This window comes from Euprymna scolopes, chromosome 12 (assembly GCF_053919585.1).
Source record: "Euprymna scolopes isolate OS-2025 chromosome 12, ASM5391958v1, whole genome shotgun sequence".
NCBI classification, from domain to species: domain Eukaryota; kingdom Metazoa; phylum Mollusca; class Cephalopoda; order Sepiida; family Sepiolidae; genus Euprymna; species Euprymna scolopes.
Window position 1 is genome coordinate 151,103,392 of NC_136493.1, and position 24,190 is coordinate 151,127,581.

The following is a 24,190-nucleotide window of genomic DNA, read 5'->3' on the forward strand; positions in this document are numbered from 1 at the left end:
AGGTTTATGTAGTGATATTTGCTACGTCTATTTTTAAATACGTTTATGTGGTGATATTTGTTACGTCTATTTTTAATAGGTTTATGTGGTGATATTTTCTACGTCTATTTTTTAATAGGTTTATGTAGTGATATTTGCTACGTCTATTTTTAATAGGTTTATGTGGTGATATTTGTTACGTCTATTTTTAATAGGTTTATGTGGTGATATTTGCTACGTCTATTTTTAATAGGTTTATGTGGTGATATTTGCTACGTCTATTTTTAATAGGTTTATGTGGTGATATTTGTTACGTCTATTTTTAATAGGTTTATGTGGTGATATTTGCTACGTCTATTTTTAATAGGTTTATGTGGTGATATTTGCTACGTCTATTTTTTAATAGGTTTATGTAGTGATATTTGCTACGTCTATTTTTAAATAGGTTTATGTGGTGATATTTGCTACGTCTATTTTTAAATACGTTTATGTGGTGATATTTGTTACGTCTATTTTTTACTAGGTTTATGTGGTGATATTTTCTACGTCTATTTTTTAATAGGTTTATGTAGTGATATTTGCTACGTCTATTTTTAATAGGTTTATGTGGTGATATTTGTTACGTCTATTTTTAATAGGTTTATGTGGTGATATTTGCTACGTCTATTTTTAATAGGTTTATGTGGTGATATTTGCTACGTCTATTTTTTAATAGGTTTATGTAGTGATATTTGCTACGTCTATTTTTTACTAGGTTTATGTGGTGATATTTGCTACGTCTATTTTTAATAGGTTTATGTGGTGATACTTGTTACTTCTATTTTTTAATAGGTTTATGTGGTGATATTTGCTACGTATATTTTTTAATAGGTTTATGTGGTGATATTTGCTACGTCTATTTTTTAATAGGTTTATGTGGTGATATTAGCTACGTCTATTTTTTAATAGGTTTATGTGGTGATATTAGCTACGTCTATTTTTTAATAGGTTTATGTGGTGATATTAGCTACGTCTATTTTTTAATAGGTTTATGTGGTGATATTAGCTACGTCTATTTTTTAATAGGTTTATGTGGTGATATTAGCTACGTCTATTTTTAATAGGTTTATGTGGTGATATTTGCTACGTATATTTTTTAATAGGTTTATGTAGTGATATTTGCTACGTCTATTTTTAAATAGGTTTATGTGGTGATATTTGCTACGTCTATTTTTAAATACGTTTATGTGGTGATATTTGTTACGTCTATTTTTTAATAGGTTTATGTGGTGATATTTTCTACGTCTATTTTTTAATAGGTTTATGTAGTGATATTTGCTACGTCTATTTTTAATAGGTTTATGTGGTGATATTTGTTACGTCTATTTTTAATAGGTTTATGTGGTGATATTAGCTACGTCTATTTTTTAATAGGTTTATGTGGTGATATTAGCTACGTCTATTTTTTAATAGGTTTATGTGGTGATATTAGCTACGTCTATTTTTTAATAGGTTTATGTGGTGATATTAGCTACGTCTATTTTTTAATAGGTTTATGTGGTGATATTAGCTACGTCTATTTTTTAATAGGTTTATGTGGTGATATTAGCTACGTCTATTTTTTAATAGGTTTATGTGGTGATATTAGCTACGTCTATTTTTAATAGGTTTATGTGGTGATATTTGCTACGTCTATTTTTAATAGGTTTATGTGGTGATATTTGCTACGTCTATTTTTAATAGGTTTATGTGGTGATATTAGCTACGTCTATTTTTAATAGGTTTATGTGGTGATATTTGCTACGTATATTTTTTAATAGGTTTATGTAGTGATATTTGCTACGTCTATTTTTAAATAGGTTTATGTGGTGATATTTGCTACGTCTATTTTTAAATACGTTTATGTGGTGATATTTGTTACGTCTATTTTTTACTAGGTTTATGTGGTGATATTTTCTACGTCTATTTTTTAATAGGTTTATGTAGTGATATTTGCTACGTCTATTTTTAATAGGTTTATGTGGTGATATTTGCTACGTCTATTTTTAATAGGTTTATGTGGTGATATTTGCTACGTCTATTTTTAATAGGTTTATGTGGTGATACTTGTTACTTCTTTTTTTTAATAGGTTTATGTGGTGATATTTGCTACGTATATTTTTTAATAGGTTTATGTGGTGATATTTGCTACGTCTATTTTTTAATAGGTTTATGTGGTGATATTTGTTACTTCTATTTTTTAATAGGTTTATGTGGTGATATTAGCTACGTCTATTTTTTAATAGGTTTATGTGGTGATATTAGCTACGTCTATTTTTTAATAGGTTTATGTGGTGATATTAGCTACGTCTATTTTTTAATAGGTTTATGTGGTGATATTTGTTACTTCTATTTTTTAATAGGTTTATGTGGTGATATTAGCTACGTCTATTTTTTAATAGGTTTATGTGGTGATATTAGCTACGTCTATTTTTTAATAGGTTTATGTGGTGATATTAGCTACGTCTATTTTTTAATAGGTTTATGTGGTGATATTAGCTACGTCTATTCGATAATCAACGATGAAAAGGAGAAATGTGTGATATAAATAAATAAATCCCCAAATCGAAGAGTTTTGTCCTATTATGACAAGTAAAATCAATATATACTAATCCTGTCATGGGCGCTTATTCTAATTTTAATCGAAATCCATTAACTGGTTTTTATTCTGGAAATGTCGAAAATTGAAGTATTTGGTTTAAATGGTTTTAATTAGTAATTAAAATTCATGAAATCTTATTTCGAATGAAACAAGATTTGATTAATTTTGATTCCATTAATTTTATTAATTAATTTTAATAATGAATTTTTTATAATGTTTGTTTGAAATATTCGAATTTTCAAATAAGAGATTGCGCACTCCAAAAAACATTTAATATACTTGAAACAACCTTAAAGTTTGAGAATATTTATAAATTGATATCTGATGTCTAGTGATAAAATTTCGCAAAACTTGAAGGTTTCTGAATTACCACGAAGGCTTCTACGCATTTTTACCGTCTTTAAAAAAAACTAAAATGAACTAAATCTCGCTGTCGTTAAGCTTATCAACTGTCCGATGTATTTTAAATGCCTTCAAATTATATATATATATATATATATATGTGTGTGTGTGTGTGTGTGTGTGTGTGTGTGTGTGTGTGCGTGTGTGTCGATTTCTTCATTTTAAGAGACAATGGACATCCATGTAAGGGTAGCGCCGCGTGTAATTATGAAGCAAGGGTTGCACAAAACAACCGCATATCTCTTGAATCGGCACTATTTGGTCCAGTGGCAAGTAGAGGCCAAAGACTGACCAGAAACAATGCCGATATAAGCAGAGAGCACATACAGCACATAGAATTCCCAAATTCACATTTTAGTACTGGTCAGTCCTAATGTTGCTTAAACATTTTTTTCTATTTATTTAAAAAGAAAATACAACTTTGTTTTATATGGTTCGTGGAGTTGCATTCATCTGCAAAAGATCTAGCTAATTTGCATATTTTTTAAACATTTATTGTAATTATTTCGGTTTCTTATGCGATGATCATCTTTAGTTAACTATTACGTGTAATTATATTCATGCAGATATTCTACATGATTTATAGTTGCGTAATATTTGCGTAAAAAGTTTATAGTAAACACAACCTTCTTCTATATATATTTATGTATGCGTCTTTCTATATATGTTTTTTGCATGCGTATATATGTTTAAAAAATTTTGCCTGCCAAACTCCTCTGTCAGGTTTTTGGTCTACAGGCATGAAATCTAATTTATAGGGTATTAGAACCCATGCAAAATTTTATATTTGGGTTTTAGTCAGATAAAATGTGACAAAAGTGTAAAAATTAAAGAAATGGAATTTGCCAGATGAAGGTCGAACGACGGCATTAAGAATATGCATGCATTACACAATAGCTCTGGGTTCATGTTTGAATTTTTAGACTAGCAGCAAACATGTCTTCAAAGCTCAGGCATTAACGTCAAAGGAAAAAGTAAATCGTATGTTAAACGTTTTGGTTTCGATTCTCGGTAGTGGCGCACGAGTCATTCTATTTTTTTAACTTTTTAAATCATTACTATATATTAGGTCCAATATAATATAACAGTGAATACGACATCTGCATTAATCAAAATATCATATTTAAGCGTATTTTACGACTGAGCAATGCCAGACAGCCTGCTAGTATATATATATATATATATATATATATATATATATATATATATATATATATATATATATATATATATATATATATATATATATATCAGTGGCGTACCTATGTAAAATGGCGTCCATGGCAAAGTTTGAATGTGCGCCCCTTCTTAATAATTTATACCTTAGATATACCTAACTACTAATTTTAATTTTTGTCAAGCAATTTTTGCGCCCATGTCAGAGTGGCGCCCATGGCACGGGCCATGCCTGCCATACCCTAGATACGCCACTGATATATATATATATATATATATATATATATATATATATATATATATATATATATATATATATATATATAGTAATTTATAAAATATATATGGCGATTAAGCTACACTGAATATTCTGCGTTTCATCCAACTATAGGATAAGCCTGACGAATCCTATAGTTGGATGAAACGCAGAATATTCAGTGTAGCTTAATCGCCATATATATTTTATAAATTACTAACTAGCTCTACCTACGTATTGAGCACTTTTAAAGTTTACGCATAATTCTATACTTTCGTAGATTAAATTTATGTGAATAAATGAAGTAGTTTCTTTCCAACTCTCTCTCTCTCTCTCTCTCTCTCTCTCTCTCTCTCTCTCTCTCTCTCTCTCTCTCTCTCTCTTATGTGGTGATATTTGCTACGTCTATTTTTAAATAGGTTTATGTGGTGATATTTTCTACGTCTATTTTTAAATAGGTTTATGTGGTGATATTTTCTACGTCTATTTTTAATAGGTTTATGTGGTGATATTTGTTACGTCTATTTTTTAAAAGGTTTATGTGGTTATATTTTCTACGTCTATTTTTAATAAATTTATGTGGTGATATTTTCTACGTCTATTTTTAATAGGTTTATGTGGTGATATTTGCTACGTCTATTTTTTAATAGGTTTATGTGGTCATATATGCTACGTCTATTTTTAATAGGTTTATGTGGTGATATTTTCTACGTCTATTTTTAATTAGGTTTATGTGGTGATATTTGCTACGTCTATTTTTAATAAGTTTATGTGGTGATATTTGTTACGTCTATTTTTTAATAGGTTTATGTGGTGATATTTTCTACGTCTATTTTTAATAGGTTTATGTGGTGATATTTTCTACGTCAATTTTTTAAATAGGTTTATGTGGTGATATTTGCTACGTCTATTTTTAATAGGTTTATGTGGTGATATTTGTTACGTCTATTTTTTAATAGGTTTATGTAGTGATATTTGTTACGTCTATTTTTTAATAGGTTAATGTGGTGATATTTGTTACGTCTATTTTTTAATAGGTTTATGTGGTGATATTTATTACGTCTATTTTTGATTAGGTTTATGTGGTGATATTTGTTACGTCTATTTTTTAAAAGGTTTATGTGGTAATATTTGCTACGTATATTTATTAATTGCATTATGTGGTGATATTTGCTACGTTTATTTTGTAATAGGTTTATGTGGTGATATTTGCTGCGTCTATTTTTTAATAGGTTTATGTGGTGATATTTGTTACGTCTATTTTTTAATAGGTTTATGTGGTGATATTTGTTACGTCAATTTTTTAATAGGTTTATGTAGTGAAATTTGCTACGTCTATTTTTTAATAGGTTTATGTGGTGATATTTGCTACGTTTATTTTGTAATAGGTTTATGTGGTGATATTTGCTGCGTCTATCTTTTAATAGGTTTATGTGGTGATATTTTCTGCGTCTATTTTTAATAGGTTTATGTGAGCATATTTGCTACGTCTATTTTTTAATAGGTTTATATGGTGATATTTGTTACGTCTATTTTTTAATAGGTTTATGTGGTGATATTTGCTACGTCTATTTTTAATAGGTTTATGTAGTGATATTTGCTACGTATATTTTTAAATACGTTTATGCGGTGATATTTGTTACGTCTATTTTTTAATAGGTTAATGTGGTGATATTTGCTTCGTCTATTTTTTAATAGGTTTATGTGGTGATATTTTCTACGTCTATTTTTTAATTAGTTGATGTGGTGATATTTCTTACGACTATTTTTTAATAGGTTTATGTGGTGATATTTGTTACGTCTATTTTTTAATAGGTTTATGTGGTGATATTTTCTACGTCTATTTTTTAATAGGTTTATGTGGTTATATTTGTTACGTCTATTTTTAAATAGGTTTATGTGGTGATATTTTCTACGTCTATTTTTTAATAGGTTTATATGGTGATATTTGTTACTTCTATTTTTTAATAGGTTTATATGGTGATATTTTTTACGTCTATTTTTTAATAGGTTTATGTGGTGATATTTTCTACGTCTATTTTTTAATAGGTTTATATGGTGATATTTGTTACTTCTATTTTTTAATAGGTTTATATGGTGATATTTTTTACGTCTATTTTTTAATAGGTTTATGTGGTGATATTTTCTACGTCTATTTTTTAATAGGTTTATATGGTGATATTTGTTACTTCTATTTTTTAATAGGTTTATATGGTGATATTTTTTACGTCTATTTTTTAATAGGTTTATGTGGTGATATTTGCTACGTCTATTTTTAATAGGTTTATGTGGTGATATTTGCTACGTCTATTTTTTAATAGGTTTATGTGGTGATATTTGTTACGTCTATTTTTTAATAGGTTTATGTGGTGATATTTTCTTCTTTTTTTTAATAGGTTTATGTGGTGATATTTTCTACGTCTATTTTTTAATAGGTTTATATGGTGATATTTGTTACTTCTATTTTTTAATAGGTTTATATGGTGATATTTTTTACGTCTATTTTTTAATAGGTTTATGTGGTGATATTTGCTACGTCTATTTTTAATAGGTTTATGTGGTGATATTTGCTACGTCTATTTTTTAATAGGTTTATGTGGTGATATTTGCTTCGTCTATTTTTTAATAGGTTTATGTGGTGATATTTTCTTCTTTTTTTTAATAGGTTTATGTGGTGATATTTTCTACGTCTATTTTTTAATAGGTTTATATGGTGATATTTTTTACTTCTATTTTTTAATAGGTTTATATGGTGATATTTTTTACGTCTATTTTTTAATAGGTTTATGTGGTGATATTTGCTACGTCTATTTTTAATAGGTTTATGTGGTGATATTTGCTACGTCTAATTTTTAATAGGTTTATGTGGTGATATTTGTTACGTCTATTTTTTAATAGGTTTATGTGGTGATATTTTTTACGTCTATTTTTTAATAGGTTTCTGTGGTGATATTTTCTTCTTTTTTTTAATAGGTTTATGTGGTGATATTTTCTACGTCTTTTTTTAATAGGTTTATGTGGTGATATTTATTACGTCTATTTTTAATAGGTTTATGTGGTGATATTTATTACGTCTATTTTTAATAGGTTTATGTGGTGATATTTTTTACGTCTATTTTTTATTAGGTTTATGTGGTGATATTGATTACGTCTATTTTTTAATAGGTTTATGTGGTCATATTTGTTACGTCTATTTTTTAAAAGGTTTATGTAGTGATATTTGCTACGTCTATTTTTTAATAGGTTTATGTGGTGATATTTGCTGCGTCTATTTTTAATAGGTTTATGTGGTGATATTTGCTACGTATATTTATTAATAGGTTTATGTGGTGATATTTATTACGTCTATTTTTTAATAGGTTTATGTGGTGATATTTGCTGCGTCTATTTTTAAATAGGTTTATGTGGTCATATATGCTACGTGTATTTTTTATTAGATTTATGTGGTGATATTTGTTACGTCTATTTTTTAATAGGTTTATGTAGTGATATTTGCTACGTCTATTTTTTAATAGGTTTATGCGGTGATATTTTGTGCGTATATTATTAATTGCTTTTTGTGGTGATATTTGCTACGTCTATTTTTTAATAGGTTTATGTGGTGATATTTGCTGCGTCTATTTTTTTATAGGTTCATGTGGTGATATTTTCTACGTCTATTTTTAATAGGTTTATGTGGTGATATTTGTTACGTCTATTTTTTAATAGGTTTGTGTGATGATATTTGCTACGTCAATTTTTTATAGGTTTATATGGTGATATTTGTGACGTCTATTTTTTAATAGGTTTATGTGGTGATATTTTCTACGTCTATTTTTAATAGGTTTATGTGGTGATATTTGCTACGTCTATTTTTAAATACGTTTATGTGGTGATATTTGCAACGTCTATTTATTAATAGGTTTATGTGGTGATATTTGCTTCGTCTATTTTTTAATAGGTTTATGTGGTGATATTTTCTACGTCTATTTTTTAATTAGTTTATGTGGTGATATTTGCTACGTCTATTTTTAATAGGTTTATGTGGTGATATTTGTTACGTCTATTTTTAATAGGAGTATGTGGTGATATTTGTTACTTCTATTTTTTAATAGGTTTATGTGGTTATATTTTCTACGTCTATTTTTTAATAGGTTTAGGTGGTGATATTTGTTACGTCTATTTTTTAATAGGTTTATGTGGTGATATTTGCTTCGTCTATTTTTTATTAGGTTTATGTGGTGATATTTGCTACGTCTATGTTTTAATAGGTTTATGTGGTGATATTTGTTACGTCTATTTTTAATAGGTTTATGTTGTGATATTTGCTTCGTATATTTTTTAATGGTTTTTTTTTGGTGATATTTTCTACGTCTATTTTTTAATAGGTTTATGTGGTAAAATTTTTTACTCCTTTTTTTTAATAGGTTTATGTGGTGATATTTGTTACGTCTATTTTTTAATAGGTTTATGTGGTGATATTTATTACGTCTTTTTTTTAATAGGTGTATATGGTGATATTTGTTACGTCTATTTTTTAATAGGTTTCTGTGGTGATATTTTTTACGTCTATTTTTTAATAGGTTTATATGGTGATATTTGTAACGTCTATTTTTAATAGGTTTATGTGGTGATATTTGCTACGTCTATTTTTAATAGGTTTATGTGGTGATACTTGCTACGTCTATTTTTTAATAGGTTTATGTGGTGATATTTGTTACGTCTATTTTTTAATAGGTTTATGTGGTGATATTTGCTACGTCTATTTTTTAATTAGTTTATGTGGTGATATTTTCTACGTCTATTTTTAATAGGTTTATGTGGTGATATTTATTACGTCTATTTTTAAATAGGTTTATGTGGTGATATTTTTTACGTCTATTTTTTATTAGGCTTATGTGGTGATATTTATTACGTCTATTTTTGATTAGGTTTATGTGGTGATATTTGCTACGTCTATTTTTTATTAGGTTTATGTGGTGATATTTGCTACGTCTATTTTTAATAGGTTTATGTGGTGATATTTGTTACGTCTATTTTTTAATAGGTTTATGTGGTGATATTTAGTACGTCTATTTTTTGATAGGTTTATGTGGTGATATTTGCTACGTCTATTTTTTAATAGGTTTCTGTGGTGATATTTTCTACGTCTATTTTTAAGAGGTTTATATGGTGATATTTGTTACGTCTATTTTTTAATAGGTTTATGTGGTGATATTTGCTACGTTTATTTTTAATAGGTTTATGTAGTGATACTTGCTACGTCTATTTTTTAATAGGTTTATGTGGTGATATTTGTTACGTCTATTTTTTAATAGGTTTCTGTGGTGATATTTTCTTCTTTTTTTTAATAGGTTTATGTGGTGATATTTATTACGTCTATTTTTAAATAGGTTTATGTGGTGATATTTTTTACGTCTATTTTTTATTAGGTTTATGTGGTGATATTTGTTACGTCTATTTTTTGATAGGTTTATGTGGTGATATTTGCTGCGTCTATTTTTAATAGGTTTATGTGGTGATATTTACTACGTATATTTATTAATAGGTTTATGTGTTGACATTTATTACGTCTATTTTTTAATAGGTTTATGTGGTGATATTTGCTGCGTCTATTTTTAAATAGGTTTATGTGGTGATATTTGTTACGTCTATTTTTTATTTGGTTTATGTGGTGATATTTGCTACGTCTGTTTTTAATAGGTTTATGTGGTGATATTTGTTACGTCTATTTTTTAATAGGTTTATGTAGTCATATATGCTACGTGTATTTTTTATTAGATTTATGTGGTGATATTTGTTACGTCTATTTTTTAATAGGTTTATGTAGTGATATTTGCTACGTCTATTTTTTAATAGGTTTATGTGGTGATATTTGCTGCGTCTATTTTTTAATAGGTTTATGTGGTGATATTTTCTACGTCTATTTTTTAATTAGTTTATGTGGTGATATTTGTTACGTCTATTTTTAATAGGTTTATGTGGTGATATTTGTTACGTCTATTTTTAATAGGAGTATGTGGTGATATTTGTTACGTCTATTTTTTAATAGGTTTATGTGGTTATATTTTCTACATCTATTTTTAATAGGTTTATGTGGTGATATTTGGTTAGTCTATTTTTTATTAGGTTTTTGTTGTGATATTTGCTACGTCTATTTTTAATAGGTTTATGTGGTGATATTTGCTACGTCTATTTTTTGAGAGGTTTATGTGGTGATATTTGTTACGTCTATTTTTTAATAGGTTTATGTGGTGATATTTGCTTCGTCTATTTTTTAATAGGTTTATGCGGTGATATTTGCTACGTCTATTTTTTAATAGGTTTATGTGGTGATATTTGCTTCGTCTATTTTTGATTAGGTTTATGTGGTGATATTTGCTACGTCTATTTCTAATAGGTTTATGTGGTGATATTTGCTACGTCTATTTTTAATAGGTTTATGTGGTGATATTTGCTACGTCTATTTCTAATAGGTTTATGTGGTGATATTTGCTACGTCTATTTTTAATAGGTTTATGTAGTGATATTTGCTACGTCTATTTTTTATTAGGTTTATGTGGTGATATTTGCTACGTCTATTTTTAATAGGTTTATGTGGTGATATTTGCTACGTCTATTTTTGATTAGGTTTATGTGGTGATATTTGCTACGTCTATTTTTGATAAGGTTTATGTGGTGATATTTGCTACGTCTATTTTTAATAGGTTTATGTGGTGATATTTGCTACGTCTATTTCTAATAGGTTTATGTGGTGATATTTGCTACGTCTATTTTTGATTAGGTTTATGTAGTGATATTTGCTACGTCTATTTTTTGATAGGTTTATGTGGTGATATTTGTTACGTCTATTTTTTAATAGGTTTATGTGGTGATATTTGCTTCGTCTATTTTTTAATAGGTTTATGCGGTGATATTTGCTACGTCTATTTTTTAATAGGTTTATGTGGTTATATTTGCTTCGTCTATTTTTGATTAGGTTTATGTGGTGATATTTGCTACGTCTATTTCTAATAGGTTTATGTGGTGATATTTGCTACGTCTATTTTTAATAGGTTTATGTGGTGATATTTGCTACGTCTATTTCTAATAGGTTTATGTGGTGATATTTGCTACGTCTATTTTTAATAGGTTTATGTAGTGATATTTGCTACGTGTATTTTTTATTAGGTTTATGTGGTGATATTTGCTACGTCTATTTTTAATAGGTTTATGTGGTGATATTTGCTACGTCTATTTTTGATTAGGTTTATGTGGTGATATTTGCTACGTCTATTTTTGATTAGGTTTATGTGGTGATATTTGCTACGTCTATTTTTAATAGGTTTATGTGGTGATATTTGCTTAGTCTATTTCTAATAGGTTTATGTGGTGATATTTGCTACGTCTATTTTTGATTAGGTTTATGTGGTGATATTTGCTACGTCTATTTTTAATAGGTTTATGTGGTGATATTTGCTACGTCTATTTCTAATAGGTTTATGTGGTGATATTTGCTACGTCTATTTTTGATTAGGTTTATGTAGTGATATTTGCTACGTCTATTTCTAATAGGTTTATGTGGTGATATTTGCTACGTCTATTTTTAATAGGTATACGTGGTGATATTTGCTACGTTTATTTTTGATTAGGTTTATGTGGTGATATTTGCTTCGTCTATTTTTTAATAGGTTTATGTGGTGATATTTGCTACGTCTATTTCTAATAGGTTTATGTGGTGATATTTGCTACGTCTGTTTTTAATAGGTTTGTGCGGTGATATTTGCTTCGTCTATTTTTTACTTAGTTTATGTGGTGATATTTGCTACGTCTATTTTTTAATAGGTTTATGTGGTGATATTTGCTACGTCTATTTTTTAATTAGTTTATGTATGGTATTTGCTACGTCTATTTTTGATTAGGTTTATGTTGTGATATTTGCTACGTCTATTTTCTAATAGGTTTATGTGGTGATATTTGCTAACTCTATTTCTAATAGGTTTATGTGGTGATACTTGCTACGTCTATTTCTAATAGGTTTATGTGGTGATATTTGCTACGTCTATTTTTTAATACGTTTATGTTGTGATATTTGCTTCGTCTATTTTTTAATAGGTTTATGTGGTGATATTTGCTACGTCTATTTCTAATAGGTTTATGTGGTGATATTTGCTACGTCTATTTTTTAATACGTTTATGTGGTGATATTTGCTTCGTCTATTTTTTAATAGGTTTATGTGGTGATATTTGCTACGTCTATTTTTGATTAGGTTTATGTGGTGATATTTTCTACGTCTATTTCTAATAGGTTTATGTGGTGATATTTGCTACGTCTATTTTTTAATAGGTTTATGTGGTGATATTTGCTTCGTCTATTTTTTAATAGGTTTATGTGGTGATATTTGCTACGTCTATTTTTGATTAGGTTTATGTGGTAATATTTGCTACGTCTATTTCTAATAGGTTTATGTGGTGATATTTGCTACGTCTATTTTTAAATACGTTTATGTGGTGATATTTACTACGTCTATTTTTTAATAGGTTTATGTGGTGATATTTGCTTCGTCTATTTTTTAATAGGTTTATGTGGTGATATTTTCTACGTCTATTTTTAAATAGGTTTATGTGGTGATATTTTCTACGTCTATTTTTTAATAGGTTTATATGGTGATATTTGTTACGTCTTTTGTTTAATAGGTTTATGTGGTGATATTTGCTACGTCTATTTTTAATAGGTTTATGTGGTGATATTTGCTACGTCTATTTTTTATTAGGTTTATGTGGTGATATTTGTTACGTCTATTTTTTAATAGGTTTATGTGGTGATATTTGCTTCGTATATTTTTTAATAGGTTTATGTGGTGATATTTTCTACGTCTATTTTTAATAGGTTTATGTGGTGAAATTTTTTACGTCTATTTTTAATAGGTTTATGTTGTGATATTTGTTACGTCTATTTTTTAATAGGTTTATGTGGTGATATTTTCTACGTCTATTTTTAATAGGTTTATATAATGATATTTGTTACGTCTATTTTTTAATAGGTTTATGTGGTGATATTAGCTACGTCTATTTTTAATAGGTTTATGTGGTGATACTTTCTACGTCTATTTTTTAATAGGTTTATGTGGTGATATTTGTTACGTCTATTTTTTAATAGGTTTATGTGGTGATATTTTCTTCTTTTTTTAATAGGTTTATGTGGTGATATTTTCTACGTCTTTTTTTAATAGGTTTATGTGGTGATATTTATTACGTCTATTTTTAAATAGGTTTATGTGGTGTTTTTTTTTACGTCTATTTTTTATTAGGTTTATGTGGTGATATTTATTACGTCTATTTTTTAATAGGTTTATGTGGTCATATTTGCTACGTCTATTTTTTATTAGGTTTATGTGGTGATAGTTGCTACGTCTATTTTTTTAATAGGTTTATGTGGTGATATTTGTTACGTGTATTTTTTAATAGGTTTGTGTGGTCATTTATGCTTCGTCTATTTTTTATTAGGTTTATGTGGTGATATTTGTTACGTCTATTTTTTAATAGGTTTATGTGGTCATATTTGCTACGTCTATTTTTAATAGGTTTACGTAATGATATTTGTTACGTCTATTTTTTAATAGGTTTATGTGGTGATATTTGTTACGTCTATTTTTTAATAGGTTTATGTGGTGATATTTGTTACGTCTATTATTAATATGTTTATGTAGTGATATTTATGACGTCTATTTTTTAATAGTTTTTTGTGGTCATATTTGCTACGTCTATTTTTAATAGGTTTATGTAGTGATATTGGTTACGTCTATTTTTTAATAGGTTTATGTGGTTATATTTGCTACGTCTATTTAATAGGTTTATGTAGTGATATTTATTACGTCTATTTTGTAATAGGTTTATGTGGTGATATTTGTTACGTCTATTTTTTAATAGGTTTATGTGGTGATATTTGCTTCGTCTATTTTAAATAGGTTTATGTAGTGGTATTTGTTACGTCTATTTTTTAATAGGTTTATGTGGTGATATTTGTTACGTCTATTTTTTACTAGGTTTATGTGGTGATATTTGTTACGTCTATTTTATAATAGGTTCATGTGGTGATATTTGCTACGTCTATTTTTTATTAGGTTTATGTGGTGATATTTTCTACGTCTATTTTTTAATAGGTTTATGTGGTTATATTTGCTACGTCCATGTTTTAATAGGTTTATGTGGTGATATTTGCTACGTCTATTTTTTATTAGGTTTATGTCGTGATATTTGTTACGTCTATTTTTTAAAAAGGTTTATGTAGTGATATTTGTTACGTCTATTTTTTAATAGGTTTATGTGGTGATATTTATTGCGTTTTTTTAATAGGTTTATGTGGTGATATTTGCTACGTCTATTTTTTAATAGGTTTATGTGGTGATATTTGTTACGTCTATTATTTAATAGGTTTCTGTGGTGATATTTGTTACGTCTATGTTTTAATAGGTTTATGTGGTGATATTTATTGCGTTTTTTTAATAGGTTTATGTGGTGATATTTATTGCGTTTTTTTAATAGGTTTATGTGGTGATATTTGCTACGTCTATTTTGTAATAGGTTTATGTGGTGATATTTGTTACGTCTATTTTTTAATAGGTTTGTGTGGTGATATTTGCTACGTCTATTTTTTAATAGGTTTATGTGGTGATATTTATTGCGTTTTTTTAATAGGTTTATGTGGTGATATTTGCTACGTCTATTTTGTAATAGGTTTATGTGGTGATATTTGTTACGTCTATTTTTTAATAGGTTTGTGTGGTGATATTTGCTACGTCTATTTTTTAATAGGTTTATGTGGTGATATTTGCTACGTCTATTTTTTAATAGGTTTATGTGGTTATATTTGCTACGTCTATTTTTAATAGGTTTATGGTGTGATATTTTCTACGTCTATTTTGTAATAGGTTTATGTGGTGATATTTGCTACGTATATTTTTTAATAGGTGTATGTGGTGATATTTTCTACGTCTATTTTGTAATAGGTGTATGTGGTGATATTTGCTACGTCTATTTTTTAATAGGTTTATGTGGTGATATTTGTTACGTCTTTTTTTTAATAGGTTTATGTGGTGATATTTATTACGTCTATTTTTTAATAGGTTTATGTGGTGATATTTGTTACGTCTATTTTGTAATAGGTTTATGTGGTGATATTTATTACGTCTATTTTTAATAGGTTTATGTGGTGATATTTGCTACGTCTATTTTTTAATAGGTTTATGTGGTGATATTAGCTACGTCTATTCGATAATCAACGATGAAAAGGAGAAATGTGTGATATAAATAAATAAATCCCCAAATCGAAGAGTTTTGTCCTATTATGACAAGTAAAATCAATATATACTAATCCTGTCATGGGCGCTTATTCTAATTGTAATCGAAATCCATTAACTGGGTTTTATTCTGGAAATGTCGAAAACTGAAGTATTTGGTTTAAATGGTTTTAATTAGTAATTAAAATTCATGAAATCTTATTTCGAATGAAACAAGATTTGATGAATTTTGATTCCATTAATTTTATTAATTAATTTTAATAATGAATTTTTTATAATGTTTATTTGAAATATTTGAATTTTCAAATAAGAGATTGCGCACTCCAAAAAACATTTAATATACTTGAAACAACCTTAAAGTTTGAGAATATTTATAAATTGATATCTGATGTCTAGTGATAAAATTTCACAAAACTTGAAGGTTTCTGAATTATCACGAAGGCTTCTACGCATTTTTACCGTCTTTAAAAAAAACTAAAATGAACTAAATCTCGCTGTCGTAAAGCTTATCAACTGTCCGATGTATTTTAAATGCCTTCAAATTATATATATATATATATATATGTGTGTGTGTGTGTGTGTGTGTGTGTGTGTGTGTGTGTGTGTGTGTGTGTGTGTGCGTGTGTGTCGATTTCTTCATTTTAAGAGACAATGGACATCCATGTAAGGGTAGCGCCGCGTGTAATTATGAAGCAAGGGTTGCACAAAACAACCGCATATCTCTTGAATCGGCACTATTTGACCCAGTGGCAAGTAGAGGCCAAAGACTGACCAGAAACAATGCCGATATAAGCAGAGAGCACATACAGCACATAGAATTCCCAAATTCACATTTTAGTACTGGTCAGTCCTAATGTTGCTTAAACATTTTTTTCTATTTATTTAAAAAGAAAATACAACTTTGTTATATATGGTTCGTGGAGTTGCATTCATCTGCAAAATATCTAGCTAATTTGCATATTTTTTAAACATTTATTGTAATTATTTCGGTTTCTTATGCGATGATCATCTTTAGTTAACTATTACGTGTAATTATATTCATGCAGATATTCTACATGATTTATAGTTGCGTAATATTTGCGTAAAAAGTTTATAGTAAACACAACCTTCTTCTATATATATTTATGTATGCGTCTTTCTATATATGTTTTTTGCATGCGTATATATGTTTAAAAAATTTTGCCTGCCAAACTCCTCTGTCAGGTTTTTGGTCTACAGGCATGAAATCTAATTTATAGGGTATTAGAACCCATGCAAAATTTTATATTTGGGTTTTAGTCAGATAAAATGTGACAAAAGTGTAAAAATTAAAGAAATGGAATTTGCCAGATGAAGGTCGAACGACGGCATTAAGAATATGCATGCATTACACAATAGCTCTGGGTTCATGTTTGAATTTTTAGACTAGCAGCAAACATGTCTTCAAAGCTCAGGCATTAACGTCAAAGGAAAAAGTAAATCGTATGTTAAACGTTTTGGTTTCGATTTTCGGTAGTGGCGCACGAGTCATTCTATTTTTTTAACTTTTTAAATCATTACTATATATTAGGTCCAATATAATATAACAGTTAATACGACATCTGCATTAATCAAAATATCATATTTAAGCGTATTTTACGACTGAGCAATGCCAGACAGCCTGCTAGTATATATATATATATATATAATATATATATATATATATATATATATATATATATATATATATATATATATATATATATATATATATATATCAGTGGCGTACCTATGTAAAATGGCGTCCATGGCAAAGTTTGAATGTGCGCCCCTTCTTAATAATTTATACCTTAGATATACCTAACTACTAATTTTAATTTTTGTCAAGCAATTTTTGCGCCCATGTCAGAGTGGCGCCCATGGCACGGGCCATGCCTGCCATACCCTAGATACGCCACTGATATATATATATATATATATATATATATATATATATATATATATATATATATATATATATATATATATATATATATATATATATAGTAATTTATAAAATATATATGGCGATTAAGCTACACTGAATATTCTGCGTTTCATCCAACTATAGGATAAGCCTGACGAATCCTATAGTTGGATGAAACGCAGAATATTCAGTGTAGCTTAATCGCCATATATATTTTATAAATTACTAACTAGCTCTACCTACGTATTGAGCACTTTTAAAGTTTACGCATAATTCTATACTTTCGTAGATTAAATTTATGTGAATAAATGAAGTAGTTTCTTTCCAACTCTCTCTCTCTCTCTCTCTCTCTCTCTCTCTCTCTCTCTCTCTCTCTCTCTCTCTCTCTCTCTCTCCCCCCAAGGGTATTTTTTTATAATAAGAACAGTTATATAAATAATATATTTTTTACAAGAAAAACAAATAGTATATATATATATATATATATATATATATATATATATATATATATATATATATATATATATATATATATATATAATTACGCATATATACCAGTTTAATGGCAAAATAACATTTAGAAACAACTAAGAGCAGAGAATGACAATTGATCGAAAATAAACACTCATGAAAATCTGACACATCTGTTTTTGATATGTTCAAATTGCTATATTTGCAATGTTTGTATCGTTATTTTTTGATAATCGATGATTAAGAGGAGAAATGTGTAATATAAATAAATAAATTACGTTACTTAAAACGAATTTTAGGTGAACATGAAAAAGAGAATAACAGTTACGTACCTTTTTTGAGTAAGTCATATTTGGGAGTAGAAAACGTGTTCGCTGTGCGTCTTTTGTGATAAATCAGAATGCGAGAAGCAAAAGTATAAAAGAAAGAAAGGAAGCATATTAGAGAGTGATAGAGAGTAGGCACGTAAAAAATAAATAAAATAGATAAAAGGACAGAGTATAATGGTATGAACTATTTACAACCTTTCAAAATTATAACTGTTGAACGTTATTTTAAGGCCTTGGTTAGAAGTCAACCTTATTTTAAAGAAAATACAAAAAATATCTTTATGATGGATGTACCCGTCACGGAAAGAAGATGTCATATTCCAAAAGTCACGCAAATTGATCAATAGTTTTATTTTTAATTATGAACATAAAATTTTATGAGTAACCAGAAAGGGGTGTGTCGCAGTCTTACAAAAATAAAAACGAGGGCAGATAAGGCCACAATAATTCTAACTTGAGAGATCAGATCTGTAATGCTACCAATTTCGCATTAATTGCTTTAAATCGTTTAAAAAATGATTTTTATTATAAAAAAAAAATTCAGATTAAACAGCAGCTAAGGGATCAAAATTGCAAAAATTGGAACTTGGCAGGCGTAACCAACTTTAAGTACTTGTCTACGCATGCGCAAATATACATTTATAGGTTTTACAACGTAATTTTTTTAAGTATTTTATGCGTTAGGACAAAGCACATATGATAAGGCGGTCGAGTTATGTTTCGGGTTAGATTCTAGCTGATGGCACTTATTTTTAAATTTTGAAATCACTACTATATATATTGATCATCATAATAAAAAAAATGTCTCTATATTAATAAATACGAAATTTGCATGGATTAAAATATATTTAAATGTATTTTACGTCCGGCCAATGTATATATTAGTGTTGGAACGATTAATCGGAATCGATAATAAAAAAATCGGAACTCTTTGAGGTATCGGAATCGGCAAATTTTGTGCTTATTTTCGATTGAAAAAAGTATTCTTTTAATTGTTTCATTTTTATCTTTGCTTAAGATTTCATTTCTATTACTCGTAATAATGATAACATCTTCTATAATATAAATCTCACCTGTCTGTTTAAATGTATGTATGTATGTATGTATGTATGTATCTCTACCTAAAACTTTTGACAGGCGAAGGAGTTCGGTATCAGTATGAAGCTCGGCCCTTTGAACGACAAATATCGAAAAATTGGCCAAAAACATTAATTCCTTCACCCTTACCTGGGCACTTTTCTACAGGGAGGGGTTGCTTTTTTGCCGATATTTTCGAAAGTCATTCCTTCTTTTCGATTGACTAGCCTTAATTTAAACCTTTGTCACTTCCGGTTTTGCGATGGGTGTCACGTTTTTTGTTGTTTTTTTTGGGGGGGGTTCACGTTCGAGCCTGCCTCCTACTACCACATTCTTATTTATTATTTTTTTTGTTTCTTTTTTTTTTTTTTTTGCTCAACACACACCTCCAAACAACCGAACAACGCCGGGTACCCAGGCTAGTCATAAATATTTCTGTATTTAAAAAAATATTAGTAAAACCGAAATCTAAGAGTAAGGTTTAAAAGCGAATCAATCATGATGCAGAGTTCGTTAATGCCTTACTTGTGGAGACATCGAGAATGGACGAAACATATTATAGAAATATTTTGTCTTGAGACAAATTTGGGTCTTTAAATAAGACAAAAATCCTAAACGTATTGCAAAGCTTAAGAAGTTATGGTTGTTTAAATAAAATAGACATTCGGTGATGCACGAATAAATTCCCAGATTTCAACTAGTGTTGGGGCGATTAATCGGAATCGGGAATCGGGAAAATTGGAACTTTTGGGGGTATCGGAATCGGTATCGGAAAAAATTGTGCGTATTTTCCGATGCCAAAAACGATTCCTAATACTTAATTTTTGTTTTAAACAAAATTTTCTGGTAGTAATAATAAAATAATAAATATTTGTTAATTTTAAAGTACCAGTAAAGCTAAAATGCAAAGATTACTACCACAAGTGTGTCTTTGCGTTTGAGAAGATATATGCACATGTGTTTTTACGGTAATTGGAAAATAACAATTTTATAAGTTGTATCGAAATCGGGAATTTAGTACCGAGTCGGTAATTGTATCAGAATCGGGGAAAATGTTGGAATCGGCCCATCATTAATTTCAACCCAGTTGGGCATTCAGATTCTTATCATGCAAAACATACATTAACTAAAGAATTTTTCGCGAATAATAAAAAATATTAGTAAAGAAACGTGAAACACATTAGGGGTTACTGTAAACGATTACATTCTGTAAGTACACGGTGCCTTCAATAAATTCCGGACTTTTTTGAATGGGGACTTTTATTGATTGTACACACATGAAACTATAGTCACCTTCGAAGTAATCTTTTCCGGGGGCAATGCACTTATTGTACCGTTCCCACTTCTGGAACTCACAACTATGGAATTCCTCTTACGTGAGCGTGTCAATGACCCTCGCCACAGACTCTTTTATCTCCTCAATTGTCACATAACGACAGCCTCTAAAGATTTTCTTGTGCTTATGGAATAACCAAAAGTCACACGGATCAAGGTCTGGATTATGGAGTAGATGAAGAACGTTCTTGATGCCATCTTGATCAAATAGTCATGACAACGTCTTTTTTTTTCAGATCGTCTCTGAGCACCTTTGGGACAAACTTCGCGCAAATCTTCCGTATCTTAAATTCCTCGCGAGTAGGTGTGTGTACAGTTTCCACGTTGACATCAAATTGTACACTTATGGTTTCTATAGACACACGACAGTTCTTATCCACGAAATTCTTTATTTGGCCAATCAACTCTGATGTTCTGACTTTCCTTACTCCTTTCTCACCTTTAATCATCCCTCACAAACTCCCTGCCTTCCTTGAATCTCTTATGCCACTCAAAAACTGATGCTCTATTCATGAAAGATGATCAAAACGCAGTCTGAAGTATTCCATACGTTTATGTGACATTTTCCAAGTTCAAAACAGAATTTTATTGCATATCGTTCGTCTTATATATTCTTACGTCCAGATTGCATGTTTGAAATTCACTAGCTGTGACAATGAGGTTTTAGTATTCGAACTTGGATATCTTCAAGTCCAACATAAACAAATTCCTAATGAATCGCCTCCCCTTAAGTAAGATACTTTATAAAATCTCCAATACTAACAATTACTACGATACTATCCCATTGATTATTGTACACGCAATAACCCTTAGTGGCTTCCAGGACTTGATAAGTGGTGACTTCCATGTAAAAAAAAATTCTTGCTATAGCTGTTCATTTGAACTTGAAATGATAAAAGTTTTATTTAATAAATGATTGAATAAAATATTCAAATGTTTAATAAATAAAATTAATAATAATAATAATAATGATAATAATGATAATAATAATAAAAATAATAATAGCAATAATAATAATAATAATAATAATAATAATAATAATAATAATAAATACGTCCCCAAAAAAGGAACGATATAAAAATATTAACAAAGGACAGGAAACTCCCTCAAAACGCTCAGGTGAGCGTAAAAATTAAATACCAGGGAATTGCTAATTAAAAAAATTAAATAAATCAACAATATATGTATATATATATATATATATATATATATATATATATATATATATATATATACATATATATATATATATATGACATTTTTAGTTAACTGAAGCATTGTTGCATTGAGAAAACGTCGGAGTTACGGTCAAACCTGCAATTTTTCTAATCCTTTTTTATTACTTTGAGATTTCGATGAACGTCCGAAACGCGTTAACACTATTTCAAAAAATTATTTCAGTGGTCCAAATAATTAATCAATAAAAAATAGAAATATGAAATAATAAAATGAGTATAAAAAATATAACAACTGTTGGTGACGCCACTCATGCATATATATATATATATATATATATATATATATATATATATATATATATATATATATATATATATATATATATATAAAGTTAGAAAAGCATTCCATGTAAAGCATGAAAATTGTTAAACAAAATATTTTTACTATAGGCTTTAAAAATAAAGGTACAAGATTTAATTTGAAATTTATTTATCTTTAATGTGCACTTTTGTAAATTTTACAAAGTAAGGTATAAAAATTTAATTTAAATTGAATCAAAAAATTACCTTTTATTTATTTTATGTAATGTACATTCTATATTAATTTTTATTTTTATTTCGGACTACTAGTCTCATCTTTATTAGTTGTTGTTTTCCATTTTTTTATTGGATTGTTTATTCACAACGTTTCGGCCAACTAATTCCTCTTGCCTTCGTCAGGTGGTAACCGCGACGGATAGGAACTTCGAATCTCCTAACTGCATTCTCAGCCATCACTGCCATCCGTAGTTGTTGTCGTCTCACCACATTTTTGGCCAATTAACCTCTGGCACGCTTTGGGTGGGATTGAAACCGCTATCTTCAGACAATGTTCATCTGGAACTGTAGAGATTCAACGTCTCTATCAACTGCGCTACGGGCCCCGAGGGGCGATCAAGGTTGTATTCTTTGAAGTCCACGTTTATTTTATTATCTGATCTTTCATAGTCGGGTCCGTACCGATTGCTATATATATATTATTCCTTAATTGGAATTAATTTTTTAGATGAGCATTATATATATTAATTAATTAGATGAGACTAGTAGTCCGAAATAAAAATAAAAATTAATATATATAATGCTCATCTCAAAAATGAATTTCAATTAAGGAATAATATATATAATGTACATTCTGTTGCACTTTTTAAAAAAAATCACTGAAAATTTTATATCTATATCATTAATTGCTAGATGGAAGGTAATGTTTTTAAATTGCAACTATAGTAAAAACATTTTGCTTAACAATTTTCATGCCTTAGATGAAATGCTTTTCTAACTTGTATCTTATCTTTTTAAGATTATATTTTAAAACTCTTCTTCTCTCTATTTCAGTTTGTATTTCTCCTCACACCAAAACTCATTTTTGCAACCCCCGCTTTGTATTATTACAGGTCTGAATATTCTCTCTGTTTCAGTTTGTATTTCTTCTCACACCACAACTCATTTTTTGCAACTCCGTCTTTGTAATACAGATCTGAATAATGACAAAATTTGAATTTTTTTTAACAAAAACTTTAAAATAACTTTTTTTAGATTAAATTTTTTAGAACTTCTTTCAGAATAGAAAATCTTTAAAATTTAATAAGGAACATATTTCATATAGGTTTCATTAACAAATATTCAGTACATAACGAGGAAAATAGAGATGAAAAGTTCAAAAAGACTGTATAACTGGTTACGGTCAATAGTAGTCCTTGCCAGCGAAAGTCTTTGTTGTTATTATTATTATTATTATTATTATTATTATTATTATTATTATTATTATTATTATTATTTAAAACATTTTGTGTCCTGCTCTTTCGCGCGAGGACTAATATATATATATATATATATATATATACTAGCAGGGCCCATTAACCGGTGCTCCCCGGTGGAAGCATGTCCCACCCTCGTAAAAAAGTTTAAGTACAGCTGTTGTTGGTATTGCCCAACACCCAACCCCAAACCCCAACCTCCTCAAGTTAGGAACAGCTTTTGGAATAGACACTCCCAACATCCTCATGCTAAGAATGGCTTTTGGAATGGACACTCCCAACCTACCCCCGTTAAGAACGGATGTCGAAATAGACACTCCATTTTGTGAGTGGCGGGTTGTCAAAGTATCTGCCCCAAATTTAATACGTATTTTTTACCTATTTCTGTCATA

The 24,190-nt window shown here is 28.5% G+C and overlaps 1 protein-coding gene across 1 annotated transcript in view; it reads right to left on the reverse strand.

Annotated features, from left to right (window-relative positions):
* LOC145291550 (uncharacterized) overlaps nucleotides 1-18,548 on the reverse strand; it is a 34,737-nt gene extending 16,189 nt beyond the window's left edge. The window contains exon 1 of the mRNA XM_080137564.1: nucleotides 18,419-18,548. The gene's annotated coding sequence lies outside the window, so the exon portion shown is untranslated. The remainder of the gene's footprint in view (nucleotides 1-18,418) is intronic.
* Nucleotides 18,549-24,190: the final 5,642 nt, after the last annotated feature.